Source organism: Pleurodeles waltl, chromosome 6 (genome assembly GCF_031143425.1).
Source record: "Pleurodeles waltl isolate 20211129_DDA chromosome 6, aPleWal1.hap1.20221129, whole genome shotgun sequence".
NCBI classification, from domain to species: Eukaryota; Metazoa; Chordata; class Amphibia; order Caudata; family Salamandridae; genus Pleurodeles; species Pleurodeles waltl.
In genome coordinates this window covers 1,368,516,447-1,368,541,440 of record NC_090445.1, presented here as the reverse complement: position 1 = coordinate 1,368,541,440, position 24,994 = coordinate 1,368,516,447, and positions in this window count along the sequence as shown.

Sequence of the window (24,994 nt, the reverse complement as noted above, 5' to 3'; positions counted from 1 at the left end):
ATGGCATGCTGATATTTTCCACTTCTATGCCCACTTACTGTTCCCTCTGGCAATTAATTTTGCAGATGTTGGTGACCTGACACATATACTCCTAGTGTGATCACTACAGCCAGCTACAGGTCATTAGTCAATGCTCATTCTGTCGAGACGGAGCCACTCACCTGAAAAGCAGGATGTCTGCAGGGGCAATGGTATGCTCCCCAACCTCCTGGAACAGCTCTTGGCACTTCCTGATGGACACAGAAACCCCGGCCGGTGTTCCAAAAGGAAAGGGAGAGTTGAAGAGAAAGAGACAAAACACTTCCACGTCTTGCCGGTCCAGCCAGGCACCCTGTATCTTCGGGGGCAGGTCGTTGCTGACATAGTGATAGTAGAGTTAGTGCACTCAACTTACTTGAAACTGAATCTGTCTTTCTGATATGGGCACGGGAGCAATAGAAGAACTCCGGGGTGCTCAGCACTTTTCTTGGATAATAATAACTGTTGCCACAATTATTAACACTGCATTACCAAAAACCCAAACTGAGAACCCTAACAATAAGTACTGCGACACTAGGGCTGGCTTCACAGAGATTCACTGTTGCACACTACAATTAGAACTGTGGTTGCACTTAACATGTACAAGAAAGACAACAAGGGCATTAATTATATCACATATAACTTTCCTGCATGCATAGGGTTAAACTAAAAGGAACAAAAACAATCCAAGAAATACAAATGTCCACTCTGGGTTCAAACAGTTAGGGTGGCACAGTTTGGTTTGGTCTCACTCTGTGTGTGAAAAACCCTTCTAAAAGCAAATTCCTCAAACCTGAAACACAAGCATGAATTATACAATTCATATCCAAGAGTTATTCTATTACAGAAGGAAAAGTCATGTAAATGCTCTTTTAAAATTGTACTGTCACTTTTTGTAGTACTTGAGCTCAAACAGATTTCCTGAAGCACATTTAGGCAAGTAACTACAATAATAATGTAGAATGTTCAGAAATGCATTTGTCTCTTCAAGATACGCACTCTACCAAAATACGATGTCTGAAATACACCAGCTGTTCTAGGAAAGCGCGGCTTTCAAAGAACAAACTCCCTGGAGAATACTAGTTACTTAGCTGCAGTCTTTTCTGGAGTGCTGGAGGAATGCCTGGTGTCAGCTGGTACAGGAACGAAGAAAATAATTGCCTCAAAAGTCCTGAATATGAGGATGACAGCAGGGGCTGGACTGCCAAGTCAGATGCTGAGATCAGGACGCAAAACAAAGCCAAGCAGAGAGGCATGCTTCACTCTGCTATTTATAGCCAATCAGGAAAGCAGTTGTGTTTCCACATGTGGATGAGTCACCACGCTGAATTAGAAGCACAAGTCTACACCTGCTCACATTAACAAAAAAGCATTGGTAAAACAAGCGTTGATAAAACCAAATGTGTAACACAGGACATTATGTTTACTTAGAAACATGAAGGTTTAACCAAGAACAGAGATATGATTTAACCCTAATCCCTGAGAACGCAGGAGGCACCTTGGGGATTCCTGACACATTCTCTGTACAGTTGATTTGCAATGTGTGTACCTGTATCGATTAATACATATTTGATATAAATGACATACTCCAAATGGATTTTTTTCAAAGGGTGTTTATTGAAGTGCTAATATATAGAGGGGCAAGTGCAATGGGATGATGTGAAGATGGAGGAAAGTCCAGGGTATTGTTCCAGTCTGTTTGTAGCACAGGTGCATTGTCCGAGGTGACATAGGAAGGGGAGCAATGGCAGTTCAAGGTGGACAGGGTGATAGAGTGGGACACAAGGGTGACAATCAGGAGAGTCTCATTTCCTGGCGGGGGTCTAGGCAAGTGTCTCTGGCTTCTGTCTGGATCGCAGGGAATGTTTGCGGGATGGTTCACTTTCTGCAGGGGAGGGGTGCTGGTGGCCTGTGAGTCCTGTGGCAGGGCCTCCTGGCCACTAGCGGCAGCAGAGGTGGAAGGCTGTTCAGAAGTCTGGCTTTGGCAGGGGCCCGCTGGTGTGACTGCCTCCCTCATAATGTTGGCCGTGTCTGCAGGCACCCCTGTTATGAAGATCAGGGTGTTGTTAATGGCCTGCAAGTCCTCCCTGATCCCCTGGTACTGTGCCTCATGCAGCCACCTGTTCTCCTGCACATTGTCCAGGATCTGGCCAATCGTGTCCTGGGAATGTTGATAGGCTCCCAGGATCTCATTGAGTGCCTCCTGGAGGGTTGGTTCCCTGGGCCTGTCCTCCCCCTGGCGCACAGCAGTCATCCCAGTGTCCCTGGTGGCCCGTGCCTCTGTCCCCTGAACCATGTGCCCACTGACCCCAGGTCCCTGATTGTCTTGGGGGCAAGGTGTGCCCTGGGGTCCATGTAGAGGTGGACACACTGCTGATTGGCGTGTCCTGGGCAGAGATATGGGTACACTGGGTGTGTGCTGTGGTGGTGTTTCCTGATGGGGGAAGCTTTGTGGTGGTGTGTGACTGGGCCTGGGTAACCAGCTGTCCAGTGGTCCCTGATGGGCCAGGTAGGTCATCCAGATCCCGAAGACCTGAGTTGCTGTCATCACTGTGGGCCTCTTCAGTTGGGGGACTGGATAGTGCTGGCACCTGCTCTCCACTGACAGTGGCTGGGGTACCTGTGGGGATGTAAATGATGTGTTATGGTTTCTATGTCTGGCATATTGTACATCCGTGGCTTCCACTCTATGGTTGGATTTGCCCTGCCAGCTTTCACTTGTGTCTGTTAGTGTATAGTGGGATAGTTAATTCTCTATGGTGTGCATGCTTTAGTGATGAGTGCCCATGCAGGGCTGTGAGGGGTGTCCATGCATTGGTACAGCATGCAGGGCTAGGTATTGGGGTGAGTGGGCTGTGATGGTGGGGTGTGTGGGATGTAGTGGAGTGATGGGAGAGAGGGTGAGGGTATGTCATGGCATGCAGGTAGGGGGGTGATAGTAGTTGAGAGTTGACTTAACAGAGTCCAGTCGTTCTGTGACTCCGACCAGGCCCTCAGGATGCAGTATTGCCAAGACTTGCTCATCCCATGCTGTGAGTTCTGGGGGAGGAGGTGGGGGTCCACCTCCAGTCTTCTGGATAGCGAGCTGGTGTCTTGCTGCTATGGAACGTACCTTCCCCCGTAGGTCGTTCCACCTCTTCCTGATGTCATCCCTAGTTCTTGGGTGCTACCCCACGGCGTTGACCCTGTCCACGATTCTCCGCCATAGATCCATCTTCCTAGCTATAGATATTTACTGCACCTGTACTCCAAATAGCTGTGGCTCTACCCTGACAATTTCCTCCATCATGACCCTTAGCTCCTCCTCTGTGAAACAGGGGTGTCTTTGTGGTGCCATGGGTGTTATGTGAGGTGTGCTGGTGAGGGAGGGTTGTGTAATGTGTTGGGGTGTGTGATGTGGAGTGCGTGAGTGGTGTATAGGTGTGAATAGTGTGTGGCTCTAGTTGTGTCAGTGGTCTTGGTGTCTCTCTGCTGGCAATGGTTTGAAATCGTAGAGGGTTGTGGGTACTGTGGGTGTGTGTTTTATAGTGGTGTGGGTGTGGTGTGTGTATGGGTGTCAGGTGTGTGTTGTTTGAATTGTCCAATGTGGTGTTATTTTGTTTGTGTGTGTCCATTTTGAGCGCAGCGGTATGTACCGCCAGTGGTTTACCGCCATTGAAATCCACCGTGGTGATTCGTGGGTCATATTGTGGTGGGCGTAGTTCTGTTGGAGTAACGGTGTGGGTTTTGATACCATCCCTTTTTCACTGACCTTTGGTCTGGCGGATTTGTGTATGTGGCGGAATACTGACAGATTGGTGTGTGTGTCATAATATGGTGAACGGATATCCGCCGCAGCGGCGGTAAGTTGGCGGCCGTCAGCGTGGCGGTAAGTGGGATTTACTGCCAATGTCATAATGAGGGCCATAGTGTGAGGAATATGGGTTTAACTTGGACCTGCAGATGAACACTTCAGCTGGCAAACGGACCGGGCCTCTAAATTCACTTATGCACAATCCCAGAGTCCCAATAGCTTTGCCATGGTGATGGTCACAGCAAAGTGAAAGAGGTGAACTATCATCAATAGCCATGGAAGCCAGAAAACAGCAGACACATTGTTTTTTCAGTGTCAGAACTGGATTAGAGCCACCCCAGAATCTTGTTTCAAGTGCACATTCTGCCAAACCCATTGCTGAGCTGGCCCATAATACTGCATCTATTTGCAGTCCATCTATTTCCCTCCTGGTCCCTCTGCTGCGTCAAACATGTTTCATTGTCACAGAGAAAGTTTATTTTCAGACTGCCTGTGTTCATTATATTTTTTTGAACTTTGTTGTTTTCTGTTATATAATAGACATATCATTTCATCTTGCCTTTGCACCATCCTTCCCACCGTCCGTCCCTTTGTCCATGTTACATCTGCCCTCCTCACTCCCACCCTCTGTCCCTGTGGCTTTTGGCCACTCTCTCAGTATCCCCATCTTTGATACTGTTTTAAACATGCTAAACCAAAGTTGAGGAATGTATTTTATGAGTGTGTATGTCACTTTGGCCCTCATTCTGACCCTGGCGGATTGAATCCGCCAGGGCCGAGGGCAGCGAATGCACCGCCAACAGGCTGGCGGTGCATTCATGGGCATTCTGACCGCGGCGGTAACGCCGCGGTCAGAAACGGGAAACCAGCGGTCTCCCGCCGGTTTCCCGCTGCCCATGGGAATCCTCCATGGCGGCGCAGCAAGCTGCGCCACCATGGGGATTCCGACCCCCTTCCCGCCAGCCTGGTTCTGGCGGTTTACACCGCCAGAACCTGGCTGGCGGGAACGGGTGTCGTGGGGCCCCTGGGGGCCCCTGCAGTGCCCATGCCAATGGCATGGGCACTGCAGGGGCCCCCTAACAGGGCCCCACATTGCTTTTCAGTGTCTGCTTAGCAGACACTGAAAAGCGCGACGGGTGCCACAGCACCCGTCGCACACCTTCCACTCCGCCGGCTCCATTCGGAGCCGGCATCCTCGTGGAAGGCGCTTTCCCGCTGGGCCGGCGGGCGATCTTTTGCAGATCGCCCGCCGGCCCAGCGGGAAAGTTGAAATGCCCCCCGCGGGCGGTGTTTGGGCGGTTTCCGCCCGGCGGGCGGCGTCCGCCGCCCGTCCGGGTCGGAATGAGGCCCTTAATGTTTTTATGACTTTTGTTGCTGTAGTTGTACTGCAGACATATTCCTTACTTTTGCCTTCTCTCCCTTCATCACTCTGTGGTGCCTTTACCAGTTACCTCCCCCCTACCTCATTCTGTGTGCCTCTGCACTCCTACCTCCCCTCTCTCTGTCCGTGTTGCCTTTGTCTCTCTCTCCTTCCCACCCTGCATGTCTGTTGGCATATGACTCCTCTCTCCATAGCTCCATCTTTGTTACTGCTTCAAACGTACTACACCATAGTTGACAAAATTTAAATTCCAAGGCAGACCAGACCATACCACACCTCAGTGGTCCCTAAACTTTTTCGACCAGCGGCTCCCTTGACCTATTGGCCTTTGGCTGAGGCTCCCCATTATGTTAACTTTTTTTGGCAGGAGGAGGAATGTAAGCCCATTCTTGGCAGTTCTTCAATTTTTCACCCTGAAAATAATTTGGATGAAGTTGATGAAGTTATAATAATCCTAGATGTAATCCTATCCTATCTACTGTGGAGCCCCATGCAGGGTCAATGACTCATTGAAGGGACACGTGGTTCTCTGAGAAGTGAACTGTCAAGGAATGCTTGATGCCTTGCCACACCCCTAAAAACGTAATTGTAAAAGTTATATGCATGGGAGCTACGTCTTGCGGCTGCTGGTAAACTGTTTTGTGAGCCGAGATCCTGGAATCACAGTAGTAGGTTTACGCACATGTTGTTGAGTGAGATTAGCGTCTTTGCCTTTCCAGAGGGGTGGATTTAGAGCAGATCACTGTTTAAAGATTTTGTTTTCACTCTTCCCCAAGTCCCTCATGTAGTTTATCCTTTCAATGGGCATTATCTTCAGAAAGCCCAACCACTCAGAGTCACTGTCACTTTCTTCACATGAAATTCCAATACAACAGCTAATTAAATATTTTGCAGACAATGCGTTTTGAGATACTACTTATTCACCATGATATGTAGGAAGGCCAGCCACAAAACATGTAAATGTCAAATATCCCCTTCACCGTATGTAAAATGTATTGTGTCACAGCACTGATCCTGCAATTAAGCACTTCCTTTACCAACAATAAATACTCACTTTACCTCCTCTACATTTTACTCCAGGCGATGAATCCATAACCAAGTGCTTTCACCATGAAGTCATCTTCTTTAATGGCAGCAGTTGCATCATACTCTTCATATCACTGAATGAAATCAAATGCAAATCCCTGCCAAACCTTAGCAACAAATATGACACACCCGCTCAGCGTATTCAGGCAATTTAAACATTTAGGGGGTCATTACAACATTGGCGGTAAAAGGCGCTTACCGCCGTGCAGAAGACCGCCAACACACCGCCGCCGCGGCGGGAGCCCGCCACAGCTATTATGACACACATCACGGAATCCGCCAAAATTCAGACACCCACACAACACCGCCACACCAAAGGTCAGCGATAAACATGCGGAAACAAATCCTCCACCTCCACGCCAACAGAAACACGCCCATGCCATTACGACCCACGAATCCACGCGGCTGTCTTTCAACCGCGGTATTCCATTGGCGGTACACACTGCCGCGCTGAAAATACACACACATCTCCAAAACACAGCCACATTGGACAATTCCAAATACACACACCTGATACACATACAAACAACACTCCCACACATCCAACACAATATAAAACACACACCCACATCACCCACAAATCCCTACGACCCAAAATTAGAGAGAACGCCATAGAGAGACAGCACAGAATATGGAACCCCATCACTAAGAGGCACACTACACCATCACCCACACAACATCCACGCACAAAACACCACATACCACTACACTCACCACACTCATCAACACATACACCACCCTATGTCACGCCAAAGACACCCCCGCTTCTCTGAGGAGGAGCTCAGGGTCATGGTGGAGGAAATCCTCCGGGTAGAGCCACAGCTATTTGGCTCACAGGTACAGCACACATCCATAGCCAGGAAGATGGAGCTATGGCAAAGAATAGTGGACAGGGTCAACGCTGTGGGACAGCACCCAAGAAATAGGGAGGACATCAGAAAGAGGTGGAACGACCTACGGGGGAAGGTGCGTTCCACGGTATCCAGGCACCACATCGCGGTACAGCGGACTGGCGGCGGACCCCCACCTCCTCCCCCACAACTAACAACATGGGAGGAGCAAGTCTTGACCATCTTGCATCCTGAGGGCATATCCCCCACCTTACCTGCATGCTATCACACACCCCCACCCTCACACCCTCCCCTATCACCCTAACTCCTCACTAATGTACCCAGAACACCAACCACCCATCCCAACCCCAAGACCTGCATGACACAACTAAGCATGGATACCCATCACTAAAGCATTCCCACTACACATACCCAGAACACCCCCCAACCATCAGCACACAAGCCCCCACACAGGAATGCCTGCACTGGGGTACATGCACACCCAACCATTGCACACCATGAAACACACACATGCAATAATCATGTACTTATACCCCCGCAGGAACCAGAAGGAAGGTCACCACACCAGAGGGTCCAGACAACACCACTCCACCCCCAGAAGAGGCCCACAGTGACGACAGCAGCTCTGCCCTACTGGATCTTGATGACCAGCCCGGACCATCGTGGGCCTCAGGACAGTCGGTTCCCCTTGCCCAGCCACAGCCCAACACCGAACTTCCACCCTCTGGTAACACCAGCACTGCACCCACCCAGCGGGCCCAAACCTCCCTACCCAGGACAGGTCAATCAGCGGTGTGTCCACCACTACAGGGCACCCAGGCTAACCCACCACCCCAACAACAACAGGGACCTGGGGGCAGTGGTAGTGGGCAGACGGTCCAGAGGACGGAGGCACTGGAATACAGGGGAACTAGGAGGGCTGCTGTACGACAGAGGGAGGACAGGCCAAGGGAAACTACTCTCAACGAGGCCCTCTCCTCCATAATGGGAGCATACCACCACTCCCAGGAGACGATGGCAACGGTCCTGGACAAGTTGCAGGAGACCCTGCGTCTGCAGGAGGAGCAGTATTTGGGGTTCAGGGAGGAGCTCAGGACCATCGCCTCTGCCCTGGGCACCATTGTAGGGGTGCTGACGGACATTCAAAAGACTTTGAGGGACACCGTGGCACTCCAAGGGGCCCCTGACACTAGCCACGACGATGAAATGCCCACCACCTCCGCCGGCGCTAGTGGACAGGACGCCCCACCACAGGACCACCACACCAGCACCCCACCCCCTGCAGACAGACAACCACCACGAAAGCGGTCCCTGAGATCCAGGAACAGGACAGAGCAAGATGGCAAGACCCGCCAGGAAATAAGACTACCCTGATTGTCCCCCCACTGTCCCACTTTGTTACCCTGTCCAGATTGGAACTGCCCCAGCTCCACTTCCAATAGCCAGATGTGCAATGTACCTGTGAGACTAATAGACTGGACTCTGCCATGGACATTCTTCCCCCTAACCCATCCACATTTCACAACCCCCCTTCATTTTTATGCACTTAAATAAACACCCTTGAAACACTAATAAAACTGGAGTCAGTCTATGATTTTGAACTTTGTATTGTCAATTACAGTGTCAAAAAGGGTTACCCATTGGAAGGCCAACATACCAATGTCACACATCACAAGCCTTTCAAGGGTGCAAGCTGTTGACACGTAGGTTACGACATTTGTGAAACTGAAATGGAAGGGGACAACTCAATTAACAAACAGTGAGTGAAATGTAGGTACAGGGTAGAGGTAGACGTGTGAAAGTTAATGTAATGTTAAACCTGAAAATGTACTCACCTGTGTCTCACTGGAAATATTGCTGGATGACTGACTCCCTGTTGTCGTTTTCTTCTTCCTCAGCTTCATCCTCATCACTGTCCACAGGCTCCACAGCTGCTATAACACCGTCATCTGGATCATCCTCCTGCAGAAAAGGCACCTGGCGTCGCAATGCCAAATTATGGAGCATGGAGCAGGCGATGATGATGTCACACACCTTCTTCGGTGAGTAGAATAGGGACCCACCTGTCATATGGAGGCACCTGAACCTGGCATTCAGGAGGCCGAAGGTGCGTTCGATCACCCTCCTAGTCCGCCCATGGGCCTCATTGTACCGTTACTCTGCCCTGGTCCTGGGATTCCTCACTGGGGTCAATAGCCACGAAAGGTTGGGGTCCCCCAATAGCCATACACGGTGCCTCTGGAGTTGACCCATCATATCAGGGATGCTGCTATTCCACAGGATGTAGGCGTCATGCACAGAGCCAGGGAACATAGCATTTACCTGCGAGATGTACTTGTCTGCCAAACAGACCATCTGGACATTCATCGAATGATAACTCTTCCTGTTCCTGTACACCTGTTCACTCCTGAGGGGGGGACCAGAGGTACATGGGTCCCATCAATAGCACCTATGACGTTGGGGATATGTCCAAGGGCATAGAAGTCACCTTTAACTGTAGGCAAATCCTCCACCTCAGGGAAAATGATGTATCTCCTTATGTGTTTCAGCAGGGCAGCCAACACTCTGGACAAAACGTTTGAAAACATAGGCTGGGACATCCCTGATGCCATGGCCACAGTAGTCTGAAATGACCCACTTGCAAGGAAATGGAGCACTGACAGCACCTGCACGTCAGGGGGGAATCCAGTCGGATGGCGGATTAGTGACATCAGGTCTGGCTCCAACTGAGTACATAGTTCCTGGATTGTGGCACGGTCAAACCGGTAGGTCACGATTAAATGTCTCTCTTCCATTGTCAACAGGTCCACCAGCGGTCGGTACACCAGAGGATTCCGCCATCTTCTCATATGTCCCAGCTGACGGTGCCTAAGAAGGAAAACAGCGAAGAAACAGTCACGATTCCTCCAGGTATGTACCCACAGTTACACACAAGACTACACCACTCACAAAACCCCTTTCTGTATGTGTGTTGATTATAGGCCTAGCTATGTGTGACGCAGTAGTAAATGAAGACAATGTGGGCCCCTGAAATGGCGGCTGCCTGACCTCTAAACTGGGACAATGGGATTGTGGGGTAACTGCGCTGGCGTTGGACACCGTCGCGGTAGGCAGTCGTAGAGCGCGGCACAATGCTGCATTGGTTAACATTGGACCCTATGAACAGGTGCGCCGGCGGGGATGATGCGCCCCGCCGCGGACGTCACCGCCGCAGACGTCAGCGCCATTTTCTATCTCTTCAATCACTAGATACCTGACCTTCGACAGGAGAGGACCTACACTGTAAGTGCTGCTGTGACCTCGGTCTGGAAGCGACGATGGCTGCTGCGTCTGGGGAAAGGGCCCCTGCCTTCACTGCACAGGAGTTGGAGAAACTTGTGGATGGGGTCCTCCCCCAGTACATGCTACTCTACGGTCCTCCAGACCAACAGGTCAGTACACAGGGAGCACGTTGGATGGGCTATGCCTGGGTGGAGAGGGCTGGTTGGAAGAGAGAAGGGTGCAGAGTTCATAGAACAGAAATGCATGGGAATGAATGGGCCACATGGCCAGAGTAGGGAGGGGGCCACTCACATTGACGGTGCAGTAGGTAATGACTGTTTCCTCTTTCCTTGTGCATGTCATGTAGGTCAGCGCCCATCAGAAGAGGGACATTTGGCATGCCATCGCCAAGGAAGTCCAGACCCTGGGGGACCACCAGAGACGGGGCACCCACTGCCGTAAGAGATGGGAGGACATTCGCCGCTGCAGCAAGAAGACTGCGGAGGCTCAGCTGGGGATGGCCTCCCAACGTGGGAGGGGTGCCCGTCGCACCATGACCCCCCTGATGTTCCGGATCCTGGCGGTGGCCTACCCGGAGTTGGATGGGCGCTTAAGGACATCACAGCAGACACAAGGGGGTGAGTACAACCTCATTCTGTGGACTTTGCGTGCAGTGGAGGTGTCTGGGTGGGGAAGGTGGGCTGTGGGTGTCCCTAGGCCAGGGCGAGTTAGGTAGGCAAGGCCCCTCCGTAATGTAGGCCATGTGGCACTCTACCCCACCTCAGAACAGTGGCAAGTTGATGTATAGTTGCCCCTTTGCCATCCATGTGCGCAGATTTCTACCATTGCCATGTAGACCATATCCCAGAAATTGCATGTGCAGAGGGCAGGAGCACGGCGTAATGCATGGGGCTGCTGCGTCTGTCTTGTCCACCAACGGTAGCGGTATGCCATGCACTAAAACTCTCTTTCTTCTGTCTCCCCCCCTTTTCCTGCTCTCCCTGTCTTTTTGTACATCAGCATCATCAGGCGGAGGTACAGTGGCACCGGAGCACGAGGGAGCTGCATCCCACATGGCCATGGAGGGCCACACCACAGACTCTGAATGCACCAATGGGACGGAGGGCGAGGAGAGCTTCACGTCGGCCACAGGATCACCAACCAGCGACACTGACTCGTCCGCCGATGTGAGCTCCCCTGTGGTGGCGGCACCATCTGTGCGCCCCACTTCTACAGGTACAGCCGCCACCTCCCCTACCAGCACCGCCCTCCCAGCAGCCCCTCAGCGTTCGCCCCCTGCCCGCTCACCCAGGAGGGTGGGCATCACCTTCGCCCCAGGCACCTCAGGCCCTGCCCCAGTCACCCCTGCTGCCCTCAGTGAGGAGGCCATTGACCTCCTCAGGTCACTCACTGTTGGGCAGTCTACCATTGTGAATGCCATCCAGGGTGTAGAACGAGAGTTGCAACACGGTAATGCATTCCTGGAGGGCATTCATTCTGGTCAGGCTGTCCTTCAGCTAACCCTGCAATCTCTGGCCTCAGCACTGATGGCAGCCATTGTCCCTGTGTCCAGCCTCCCCCCTCCAACTTCCTCCACCCAGACCCAATCCCCTGTTCCCCAGCCCATCCCAAGCACACCATCAGACCAGCATGCACACAAGTCAACACCCAAAAGTAGCTCAAGCAAACATAGGCACCACACACACCACAGGCACTCAAACAAGCATCACACCCATACAGACACAGCAACATCCACTGTCTCCACTGTGTCCCCCTCCTCCTCTTCTCCCTCCTCCCTCCCAGTCTCGTCTACACACACACCTGCATGCACCACATCTACAGGCACTAGGACTCGCACCAGGATACCCAGCACCACAAGCCGCTCACCTGCACTCACCACCCCCACTGCCATTTACACGTCCCCTGTGTCCTCTCCCAGTGTGTCTGTGACGCCCCCTCCCAAAGTACACAAACGCCGGCAATCACTCACCCAACATCCATCCACCTCACGACAGCCTCCAGTACCTGCATCTGCACCCAAAACACCTAAAGTGACACCTCCTACAACCACCTCCTCTTCCTCCACTCCCAGACCCCCTCCAACTACCCATCCCAGTGTCCGTCAGAAACTGTCCCTATGTCAAATTGACCTTTTTGCCCCCACCCCCCCCTCCAATTCATCAGTCCCATCGTAGCGCCTCAGCCAAAAAGCCTCCAGTACCAGTGGTGCATGTTCCAGGTTTTTGGAGTGCCCCGTCCACCAGGGCAGGCAGTAGGACCCGGAGCCAAGGCACTGTCAGCCCACCCCCTGTAAAGGCTCTGAAATTGGAGAGTGGACAACGGGACCGTGTCAAGACACCTGGTGGGACTACAACTGAAATGGGATCGAAGGCGATTGGTGAGTCAGCTGTAACTCCAAAAAAGGTGGGGAAGGTCCCGAGGAAGTCTCCCCAGCCTGTTGTGAGTGTCACGGTGGAGAAGTGCGCCATCATTTCGGCGGTCCAGACACAACCGCCAGCACCGTCGTTACTGGTCAGGAGACCACCGGCAGAGTCACAGCTCAGGAGGGCCCAAGTATTGTTACTGGTCAGGAGACCACCGCCGGAGTCACAGCCCAGGAGGGCCCAAGTATCGTTACTGGTCAGGAGACCACCGCCGGAGTCACAGCCCAGGAGGGCCCAAGTATCGTTACTGGTCAGGAGACCACCGCCGGAGTCACAGCCCAGGAGGGCCCAAGTATCGTTACTGGTCAGGAGACCACCGCCAGAGTCACAGCCCAGGAGGGCCCAAGTATCTTTACTAGTCAGGAGACCACCGCCAGAGTCACAGCCCAAGAGGGGCCAGGATGCCACAGCCCCGCTGGCCAATGATGGAACGTCATGCCATACACCAATGTCCAGTGTGAAGATCGTCATGCCACACACCAATGTCCAGTGTGGAGATCGTCATGCCACACACCAATGTCCAGTGTGGAGATCGTCATGCCACACACCAATGTCAGTATCAGAACCGCCATGTCAAAGCACTGCTGAACAGTCCTGAACCGCCATGGCAAAGCACCGCTGAACAGTCCTGAACCGTCAGGGCAAAGCACCGCTAAACAGGGCAAAGACCGCCAAGGCAAAGCACCGCTGAACAGTCCTGAACCGCCATGGCAAAGCACCGCTGAACAGGGCAAAGACCGCCATGGCAAAGCACTGCTGAACAGTCCTGAACCGCCATGGCAAAGCACCGCTGAACAGGGCAAAGACCGCCATGGCAAAGCACCGCTGAACAGGGCAAAGACCGCCATGGCAAAGCACCGCTGAATAGTCCTGAACCGCCATGGCAAAGCACCGCTGAACAGGGCAAAGACCGCCAGGTCAAAGCACCGCTGAACAGTCCTGAACCGCCATGGCAAAGCACCGCTGAACAGGGCAAAGACTGCCATGGCAAAGCACCACTGAACAGGGCAAAGACCGCCATGGCAAAGCACCGCTGAACAGGGCAAAGACCGCCATGGCAAAGCACCGCTGAACGTAGCAAAGACCGTGTAGGAATGAATGTACCGCCACATCAGGCATCCTTATCCCATGTGCAGCTGGGACAGTGACAGGACAGGGACTTTCACGGGGAGACTCATCCAGTCTGGGCACCAGTCCCACCCAGTACCAGTAGAGAACTGCATCTACTTGAGAGACTGTGGCTTTGCACTCCCCAGGATGGCACAGTGGGCAAGCCACCCACTGTAGAGACTTGAGAGACTGTGGCTTTGCACTTCCCAGGATGGCACAGTGGGCAAGCCACCCACTGTAGAGACTTGAGAGACTGTGGCTTTGCACTCCCCAGGATGGCACAGTGGGCAAGCCACCCACTGTAGTGACTTGAGAGACTGTGGCTTTGCACTCCCCAGGATACATCAATGGGCATGGAGCCCCGTCGTGGATCTGGCTTCGCATTCATGTGGCTGAGGTGCCCCCCCTTCCCTTCCCCCTGAGGTGCCTGTAGTGTTTCTATCTGATGCCCCGGCAGTGTTCTCTCGGATTTTGGTCAGGTATCTATTGTGGGCCTCGCCCATGCATTTTTGGACTGTTGGTGCATGGACATTGTTGTGTACATATCTGCACTACTTCTTGTATTGTATATATAATTATGACAGATTTTGAGATATATATCAGTATATTTTTGTATGACATGTATATTGGCACATTACAATGTTTGACTGCAATTCGCTTTGTCTTTGCATTCTTCCGGGGGGATTGTGGGTTGTTCATGTGATATTTTTGACTGCATTGGTGTGTATGTTGTGATATGCGAGGGTGGGGGTGGGGGTGTTTGGTGGGTGTCCCCCTAACTTTTGCCTCCCCGTGTCGTAGGTGCAGTACTCACCGGTATCTTCGGCGCCTACGTCGCTGTTGGTCGTAGAGGAGCAGAAAGACAAGGACAGGTAGTATTTGGAGTTCCGGCTCCATGGAATCGTCATTCCTCGTGGGATGTGTAGAAGGTGAGCGTTTTCCCATAGCAAAAGCTGTTTCCGCCGTGTTTTTATCCGCGGTGAATCCGCCCCGGAAAAGGTGGCGGATTGGTGTGTTCTGATACTATGGGCGGTACATTGTCTCCCGCCTGTCTGTTGGCGGTGACCGCTGCGCTGTTTGTCTGTACCGCCGTGGCGGGCGGTGTGTTAAAGTGGCTGTCTTTGTTGGCGGTTTCCGCCAGGGTCATGATTCCCTTTTTTTGTCCGCCGGCCTGTTTGCGGCCTTACCGCCGCTTTAACACCGTCCGCCAGGGTTGTAATGACCACCTTAATTTTGGGGAATTCTGGCATTAACATCAGCAATCTAAAAAGTGCAGAGGCCCCTCTTCAATACAGGCCAAACAGAGACAACAACTTACCTGGATTTTTCTAAACTTCCCTCTTACCTCTTCTTAAATATTGGCATGTTTAGTTAGATTAATGTGCAGTTCCACCTGCCTTCACAGGAAAAGAAGTAAACAAGAAAAAAATAAAAGCAAACATTTGCTAAGAAGCGAATGGTTTCAGCAGATTCTAAAACTGCGCCACTCCATCCCTTCTCCTATACCACACCTCAGTGCACCGATTGAGAAATTGTCTATTATTTGCCACAGATGGCATATCTTCATCTTCAAGTCAAAAGATGTGGCATTAAACCTTCAATCCTACCTATGTGCATCTTGAACAGCACTAGCAGGCAGTTGGTAAACATAATGACAACTGCAGTGAGGAGGTTAGTGAGTATGAACTTGGCACTGGCTCTGCACATGTCACGCAGTAAGATTGTTTGTAAATGCTTCCTAGTTCAGCATGTGTCTTAAGTGAAGTTGAAGCTGTGTGTTCTTTGTTCAAAGTAATTTCCTTATTGAGCAAAACATGTATCCACAGCAAAGCTTCTTTTCTTGCATTGAGCTCCATCAGCTCACAGTGGTTCCAAAACTGTTTGCTGCTGCGTGCCCCCCAGCTAGTCTTGGTGGCGCACTGGGTTGCTGCGGCACACAGATTGGGAACCCCTGCCATACCATACCATACAATGACAGGCCATATCATACTTTACTATACCATTCCTTAATGGAAAAATGACAGGCCATACCATACCATCATACCATACAATGACAGGCCATACCATACTGCACCATACCATTCCTTACGCTACAATTACAGGCCATGCCATACCATGCCGTACCATAGCCAAAGCCAGTAGATCTCACACAGGCAAGACCTATTGGCTTTGCCAATGGATATATCTAATTCTGAATAGTCTTTATCATATATTTACAGGACATTTGTTGAACAGTACATAAGCCAACTATGTTTATGACTCAGTTCATGCTCTGGCTCTTGCAGGGAAGCGAGAAACTTGGCCCGGCTCTCATTATTACTTTGCTGGCTCACCCACCCATAACTGCTAACACAACTCAAAACTAATTCATGTGAAAAAGCAAAAAAGACTAGGAAATAGAGTTCCTGCTAAAGTGAGTAAGCTCCAGAACTAGCATTTTCATAGAAGCGGGCACAATCAAAATGCAATGAATGTAAACATACCCAAAAAGATACTTAATTAATACTTCAGTAGGAAAAATCACAGAACCACTTTAAACAAATGAAAGGTAGAATACCTCAAATTAGGACTTGCAAGGAAATGCCTATTTTTGCATGCTCATTGTGAGAAAGTAGCCTCTTTCTAGCATGCTTACCCCATTTTTGGCTTGATTGTAAGTGTGTGTCAGTGTGTTTTTACTGTGTCACTGGGATCCTGCTAGCCAGGACCCCAGTGCTCATAGTTTGTCGCCTAATGTGTATGCCTGTGTAGTGCCTAACTGTGTCACTGAGGCTCTGCTAATCAGAACCTCAGTGCTTATGCTCTCTCTGCTTTTAAATTTGTCACTGTAGGCCAGTGACTCAATTTACCAATTTCAATTGGCGCACTGGTGCCCCGTTATAAGTCCCTAGTATATGGTACCTAGGTACCCAGGGCATTGGGGTTCCAGGAGATCCATTTGGGCTGCAGCATTTCTTTTGCCACCCATAAGGAGCTCCGACAAACCCTTACACAGGACTGCCATTGCAGTCTGCGTGAAATAGTGCACACATTATTTCACAGCCATTTTCACTACGCTTAAGTAACTTATAAGTCACCTATATGCCTAACCTTCACTTGCTGAAGGTTAGGTGCAAAGTTACTAAGTGTGAGGGCACCCTTGCACTAGCAAAGGTGCCCCCACATAGTTCAGGGCCATTTCACCGGACTTTGTGAGTGCGGGGACACCATTACACGCGTGCAATACATATAGGTCAATACCTATATGTAGCTTCACAATGGTAACTCCGAATATGGCCATGTAACATGTCTAAGATCATGGAAGTGTCCCCCCATTCCAAATCTGGTATTGGGGAGCCACTTCCAGGCATCCTGGGGGCTCCACCAGGGACCCCCAGTACTGCCAACCCAGCTCTCTGAGGCTTGCACTGCAGCTACATCTGCTGCCACCTCACAGACAGGGTTCTGCCCTCCTGGGGTCTGGGGAGCCCAGTCCCAGGAAGGCAGAACAAAGCATTTCCTCTAAGAGCAGGGTGTTACACCCTCTCCCTTTGGAAATAGGTGTTATGGGCTGGGGAGGGGTAACCTCCTCCAGTCTCTGGAAATGCTTTGGAGGGCACAGATGGTACCTTCCTTGCATAAACCAGTCTACACCGGTTCAGGGACCCCTTCTCCCCTGCTCTGGCAGGAAACTGGACAAAGGGAAGGGGACTGACCACTCCCCTGTCCATCACCACCCCAAGGGTGGTGCCCAGAGCTCCCCCAGTGTGTCCTAGACTTCAGCCATCTTGCTTTGCAAGGTGTGGGGGCACTCTGGAGGGCTCTGAGTGGCCAGTGCCAGCAGGTGACGTCAGAGACTCCTCCTGATAGGTCCATACCTGATAAGGTAGTCAATCCCCCTCTCAGGGCTATTTAGGGTCTCTTCTGTGGGTATTCTTCAGATTCTGCTTGCAAGTTTCCTTCAGGAATCCTCTGCAACAACTTCAGCATTCTCTGACCTCGGATCAACCGCAGCCTGCTCCAAGAAACGCTGTAACTGCAACAAAGTGTCTACAAGAGACACTTTTTTTCAGCAACCTCAGCTCCAAGTCAGCTGCTGCAACAGTTTCCATGGTGTGCATGCTCTGGGGACTCCCTGTCTTCATCCTGCACCAGAAGGACCGAAGAAATCTCCGGAGGAGTGACGGAGTCACTCCCCTGCTCCAAGCTCTAGTCAGCAGACGCATGAAGAGCGAACGCCACGATCGTTCAAACCATTGTATCTAGCACCCATATCCCGGACTTACCGTGTATGCCGGCAAGACTTTGAGGATCTAAATACACATAAAAAACGGATTATATGGACCTAAATTCAACAGCTGATATCAGCCAATGCTTAGCTCATCCTGCTGCATAATAATTGGTATCATCATGTTCTGCAGTGAAGCAGAAATGGCCGGAAAAACTATTGCCCTATAAAAACGTTAGACAAGACTCTTCAAATAAGATCTTTTGACTACAACATCAAAAAGAACATCACAAACCTATAATCAATCTGACCAGAAGATTTGGCTGCTCAGACTAGAGCATCATTGAATAGTACCACTCAGAACGGCCCTGAGGAAGGTTGCCCACAATATTCTAAAACACCGAAACGCGCGTAGGCCTTCGGTCCCTAGGGTACCATTTGGATAGAACTATGTCAACATTGTTTCCTTTTTGTGTATCAGACTATTAATGTTAACACATCAAAACAATTTATATTTCTATATTCTTCTTATTATTTAAATTGTTTTAGCTTTATTATGTCATTCTGATTAGCTCTTTGATGTGTTGTTTCACTTGTAAATAAGACACGTTCATTTATCTGTATAGCTTAGTGTGCATGTGGTATGTTTGATTTAGGTGCTTCGTATGTCTTTTCTATTTTTTTGATTTAATGTATATTTTTATTGATTGTGTTATTATTGAATAATAAAGTATTTGTATTTATAAAATAAGTGTATACTAATTATGTAATAGGATTACTTTATCTGTGACCAAGCACCTAAGTATAGTAGCCTGATATCATGAGCATATAATTGGTCAGTAATATATAGTTAGTATCATTCTAAACCATAGTGTTGGTACGTGAAGATGATCGTATCTTCATGTTTATTTGAGTAGCTCTATTAGTAGTTTTTCTCTACCTTCCAAGGCGCCGACTGGTACCCTGGGACTCCTCTCACGGTGATGAGCATACTCCTAAGGACACAGAGGGTGGACATCATCGACATAGACTGTCCTGAGGTCCTGCTGACGCAATTTGGAGGAGGTAAGACCTTGCCTTCCCCGAGAACGATGGTACCCCTGTGTTTTGTGTCTTCTTCGCCACCTGAGGCCTCTATGCACTCTTTGCAAAATTCCTTCGTGCGCAGCATGGCCAGGTCCCCAGCACTCCACCCTCAACTTGCTGAGTTGTTCTCTGGTGGTGTGGGACCTTCTTTTGTTGAGCTTCATCAACCGGGTTTTTCACCTCCTTTGAACCCGGATCCTGCGGCTTCTGGGGGTGCTGGGTGGCATCCTGAGGGCTCTCTAAAGTGCTGATGGCCCCCTCTTCCACCTCACACAGAGGTCCCTCCTGGGTCCATTTAGCGCCATTTTGATGAAAAACACACTTTTGCCGTAGCCCAGGCTTATTTGCGCCTTCCAACATGAAATCTTGTCTGCAATGATCTTCACGCCATGAGACATCTTTTGCATCATCTTGACATCTTTCTAGGGTGCATTTCTGCAGTCTTCAACTAACCCGGGACTCTTCTTTGGCATCCTCTTCTGGGTTGGCAGGGGCTCCTGTCCTTCCTGGAACTTCTTTTGACTTCTGAACTTGGTCCCCTTCCTTTGCAGGTCTTCAGGTCCAATAATCCAGCAGTTGCTCTTTGCAGACTTGGTTGGTTGCTGCAAAATCCCTAAAACGAGGTGTAGTGTGTCCTAAGGAAACTTGCAGTACTTGACTCCTGCTTTTCTGGGCTCTGGGGTGGGGTAATTTACTTACCTTTACTGTATTCTTACTCTCCCAGCGATTCTGCACACACTACACTTGTCTAGGGGGGATTTGTGATTCACATTCCACTTTTTTAGTATATGGTTTGTGTTGCCCCTAGACCTATTTTCTCCCATTGCATTCTTTAGGATTTCCTACTGTTTGCTTTGTTCTGTGACTATTTACTTGTCCAATTTTGGTGTCTAGTGTATATATTGTGTATAATACTAACCTCCAGAAGGAGTATTGTCTCTAAGATATTTTTGGTACTGTGTCACCCAAATAAATACCTTTATTTTTGATAACACTGAGTATTGTCTTTACTTGTGTATAAGTACTGTGTAACCTTAAGTGGTATTGCATGATATTTGCATGTCTCCCAGTTCAGCCTAAGCTGCTCTGCTATAGCCACCATTATTAGCCTAAGCAGCTAGAGCACTACTACATTCACTAACAAGGTATAACTGGACCAGGTGTAAGTACCCAAGGTACCCACTACAAATCAGGCCAGCCTCCTACATTGGTGGCAGCGGTAGGATAAGTACTTGCAATTGCTTTACCACTTTGTTACCTGTGCTTTTCACAAGAAAAGCTTGCTCCAGTACTTAGAGCATATATAATATATACCTAGAAACAATTCTATAACTTCTTAAAAGTTCTTTAAACTTTGCAAAGTTTTTACAAAGTTCTGAAAAGTTTTCTTCTTTTCTCTAAAACGTTAGCTCTGTTATTCTACTAACTTTATACTCACTTTTCTAAACTTTTTTCTTTCAATATGTCTTCTGTAGAAGCCACCCCTAGAGCTGTCCAGACTACCTATGACAATTTAAACTATAAAAGCTTGAAGGGGCTCTGGATTGAAAGAAATGTAGGGATTGGGAAGAACCCCAGCAGGAGTACCTCTTAAGTATCCTCCTACAGGATGACCAGGGAATCAGCACTGAGGAAGAGGTAGAGGATAACTCCAACCAGGAAGGCTCAGAGGAGCAAGATGACAATCCTGGGGAGGGTCCTTCCACAGACCTATCTGTCAACAAGCCCCATTGTATAACTGGTAGTGGGAAGGGTTCACACACAAGTAGGGCTCCCTTCACCACTAGAGGCCAAATCACTAGAGTGGCCCCTGTTAGAGATAGGTCTGCCTCTGCACACTCTCATGTTACCTCTGTTTCAGAGGCTTCACATAATTCAGCAAGACATAATTCAGCCCCCTACACTAATTGCCAAGTTCTGGACTGATGCTGCTGTTTTTTCAACTATGAAGGTGCAATGAGTCCTGCCAAACAGGCCTCAGGTGCCACTACTCTAATCCTTAAACTATATATGTCTTATTGGGTCATCCACAATTGCCATAAGGTAACTTACATATACGTTCCTAGTATACGGTACCAAAGGTACCTTGGGTCTGTAAAATAAAGTGCCCCGCATGGACTACATCACTTATTTTGCCACCACAAGTGTGACAAACCAAAGCATTACTCTCATGCATCACTACAGACTGGTAGAACAGTTGTACACTGCTAACTCAACTTTGTCATTTAAAGTAATGGCAAAAGCCAAACCTTCCTTTTTAATGTATATACGTCACTCCTAAAGCAGGCCTAATGAGTCCTAATGCTTAGTGCTGTATAAAGTAGGACTGTTTTTTTAAATATCATGACAATAAAAAACCCACATTGCCATTTTTACTGTAGAAAGGCTAGTAGCCCCATTGGTGCGTAATGGGTTAGACGCCGACAACTCAGCAGTGTTAACTTCTGAATGGGACTACTAAATAGGATGCCTCAAGCTATTAAAAGAATTGTTGCATTAAACCCAACTTGATGGTCAAGTTGAATTTAATGCAATTTTTGCATGAATGCAATTTTTGCATGAATGCAACTTTGGAAAGTTGCCAATTTGTTGTCCAAAGTTTTCTAGTAACTGTTTACGGTTGCTTACCACGAGACAGATTTCTGCCCTGCTGGGGGGAGGTATGAACAACTCTCCGGAAGGAACGGAAAGGACTTTCTTTTCTGAGCGGTTTGACCTCTCCTTGGCAGAAAAGCCAAACAGGGTGTGAGCCCAAAAAGGCGAGCCTGGAAGGGGAATCTGCCTTAAAAGGGCAAATGGTGGACACACACTAGAGGAGCTGCTCATTTGAGTTTGCAGACAACCTGGCATCGTGGGTAGAGAAGTGGAAGCCACTGCTACACTAGTTTTTCTTTGGGCGTGTAGCCCCCCACCTGTCCACACCTACGGGACTGGCTAGGGAGCTCCACACAGCAAGAAATGGGTTCTGCTATGTTGGGAGTGAGCAGAATGGATCATTCTGGGCTAGCTAGATGTCACACTTCACAGGAAGTTGTAATTAGGTGAGAACGGACCTGGTAGCCCATTGGCTAGTAGTTGCCACACTCCCCTGAGGGCAAGAACTGGGCATAAAAGTGGCACCTAGACTTCGGTTCATGTCTGTGGTGGAGAGGACCAAAGAAGGACTTCTCTGTTGTTCCCTTGACTGAGCAAAGAAAGGCTGCACCAAAGACTGGACTTCAACTGCTGCCACTTGGGCTTGCAAAGACAGGACTGTGATTGTGGTGCCTTGTTCAAGGAAAAATAGCTTCCTGAGTTCCAGACAGAAGACGTGACTCCATGAGTCAGTTGGCTAACTTGCTGTTACAGCTACAGTGCCACAAAAAATGAAGAAGTCTGCTTTGGTGAGTTGGTATCCAAGAAGGCCTGAATGCCACCCACCGCCAAAGTGCAGCCTGGGAGACAAAGTCAGAGCCTTCAAAGGTTGCATATGAGTCTGCTGGACCCAGGAGAGTCTTCAGAGTGCAGTTTGGTCACCCAGCAAGGAAGTTACCAACAGTTAAAGAGAACTGCTGATTCCGCTGTAACCGGTGACCAGTAGCAACTGGTTTTTGGATGGACTTCACCCGACTTCAAGGGAAAACGACCCTGTGGCCAAAGTCACCCCATCATGTTCCCAGGAAAAAACCTGTCACTGACTCAGCATCCTTGAGCATCTTCAGTATCCTGTATCCCTTGCGTCAGGACCACTGACAGGTAAATGTTTCACTGGACCTTATTGTTTCCAGTGACTGGCTCTCCGCTGTAGTTGGTTGCCACAAGAGTGTCCTTATAGTTGTTTTCAAGTTATATGTTTTGGCTAACCATAATACGCGAATCCCTATAAGATTACAATGATTTATTCTGTAATTTAGTGTGTCTTTAAAAATTCATTTCTCCATGACCTCTGGTGTATTTTTGTCATTGAGGTGTCTATTTAAAGATACAAATACAACCTTTTTAAATAAATTGGTGTTGAATTTTTATTGAGTTGTTTTGTCTTCTTATTCAACTGTTTGATAATCATTAAAGCTTTCCACTTTTTTTGGTAAAGCCTAACTGCTCAGAGCCACAGCTACCCATGGTTCAGCTAAGGTTTTTCAAACAAACCCGACTGGATCCAATAAGGGTTTGTGAGTTTAGAATACACTACAATCACACTATCACACAATATAATAAACTGCTTTCCTCACAAGACTTATTCCTACTCAATGAATTTCAATGGACTGCTACAGGGCCCTGACAATTAAGAAAGGCACTCCTGTACCATGCCCTTTCAGTGGGCATTATGAGCTTTTAAGCCCAAGCTATACTAGTTGCAACCCAATTTCCCTCCTTAGTGAGGGATGGGTGTTTAGCATGGTGAGCATTCCAGACCTGCAGAGCCTAGACAAATTTTGGTAGCCTGAAAGGACCAGCCGTGCTAAGCCATGGACACAGGTGCTACTTGGCAGCTGCACAGGGCACAGGCAGGGCGATTGGGAGCCAGTGAAAGGCCGGCCAGCCAATATCACCTCTAGGATTAGGTACCCGAACACGTTCATTGCAGGTCTGTCAAGATTTCAGTTTGCTTATGCATGATGTTACCATATTTGCAACATGCTTATGTCTGGCATTTCTATGTCCTATGTGACACTTTATCACGACCTAAGCGAAGTAGCAGGAGACAGAAGTGACCATTTTTGTAAAATATTGAACACTGTCCCAGGGCTATTATCTCATTTCAAATCAAATTATTCTGTCTCCCATGAATCCTAGCATACCCTCTTCACATAAACTCTCTCCTCCATCTGAGGGGTGTTCTCTTTCCGCTATACCCGTCAGACACTTTCTCTTTAGCCTAACTATCATGCCCTCTTCTCTATCCCTGCTCAAGTAAGCTATGTCTGCCCTATCTCCAACTAATCTTTCCTCCATTCCTGCTAGGTGCTTCTGCATCTACCTCACCTCAGATACCCTCTCTCCTCTATTTGCCTGTGACACTTTTCTCCTCAGTTCAATCCCCAACTGTATCTTCTCTATTCTTACCAGATACTCTTTTCATTATTCCAAACTCAACTACCATCTACTCCATCCTTGTTCATGTAATCTTTGATAGCCCATATTTCAGTAAGCTATTTTCCGTTCACCCAAGGTATTTTCGCATTCACCTCCTCTCAGGTACCCTCTCCCCTCTATCTCTCCCATTACCCCCCCCACACACACATTACATGTGATACCTTCATATTTTCTTGCCTTTATTTAGCAACACTTTCCATGATGGGATTTTGCTGCCCTTGTTTATTTACAATGCAAAAAGTAAAATTACAAGTTCTGGAAAATATTGCGCTTTAGGTTAAAAAGCCAGAACTAGGCGGAGGAACACACCCCTCATTTAACAGCTAAGGCAATTGCACAAATTCATCTCTAACAGTTGCAGAGTTATTGCTTGCCTCTTGACTTGACTTGTGATGTTTCTCTTTCGAGCTGTGTCCCTTATGAACAGTGTATGTAAAATATTAGAGGGGAGATAGCCTGCATCTAATAAAGTCATTGTACACATCCAAACATGTTAATTATACTGAATAAAAGAAATGTGAGTACAGGTATTTATAAATTGTGGCAAGCAAAAAATACACATCTGACCTCTTGCTGTTTACACTGGACTACTGTTGGTTCTCTGTGCATTGGCTATTGTAGTGCTTGCTGCCTTGATTTCTGTTTCTTCTGGTCTAAACCCAAAGACTTCATGATTTTTAA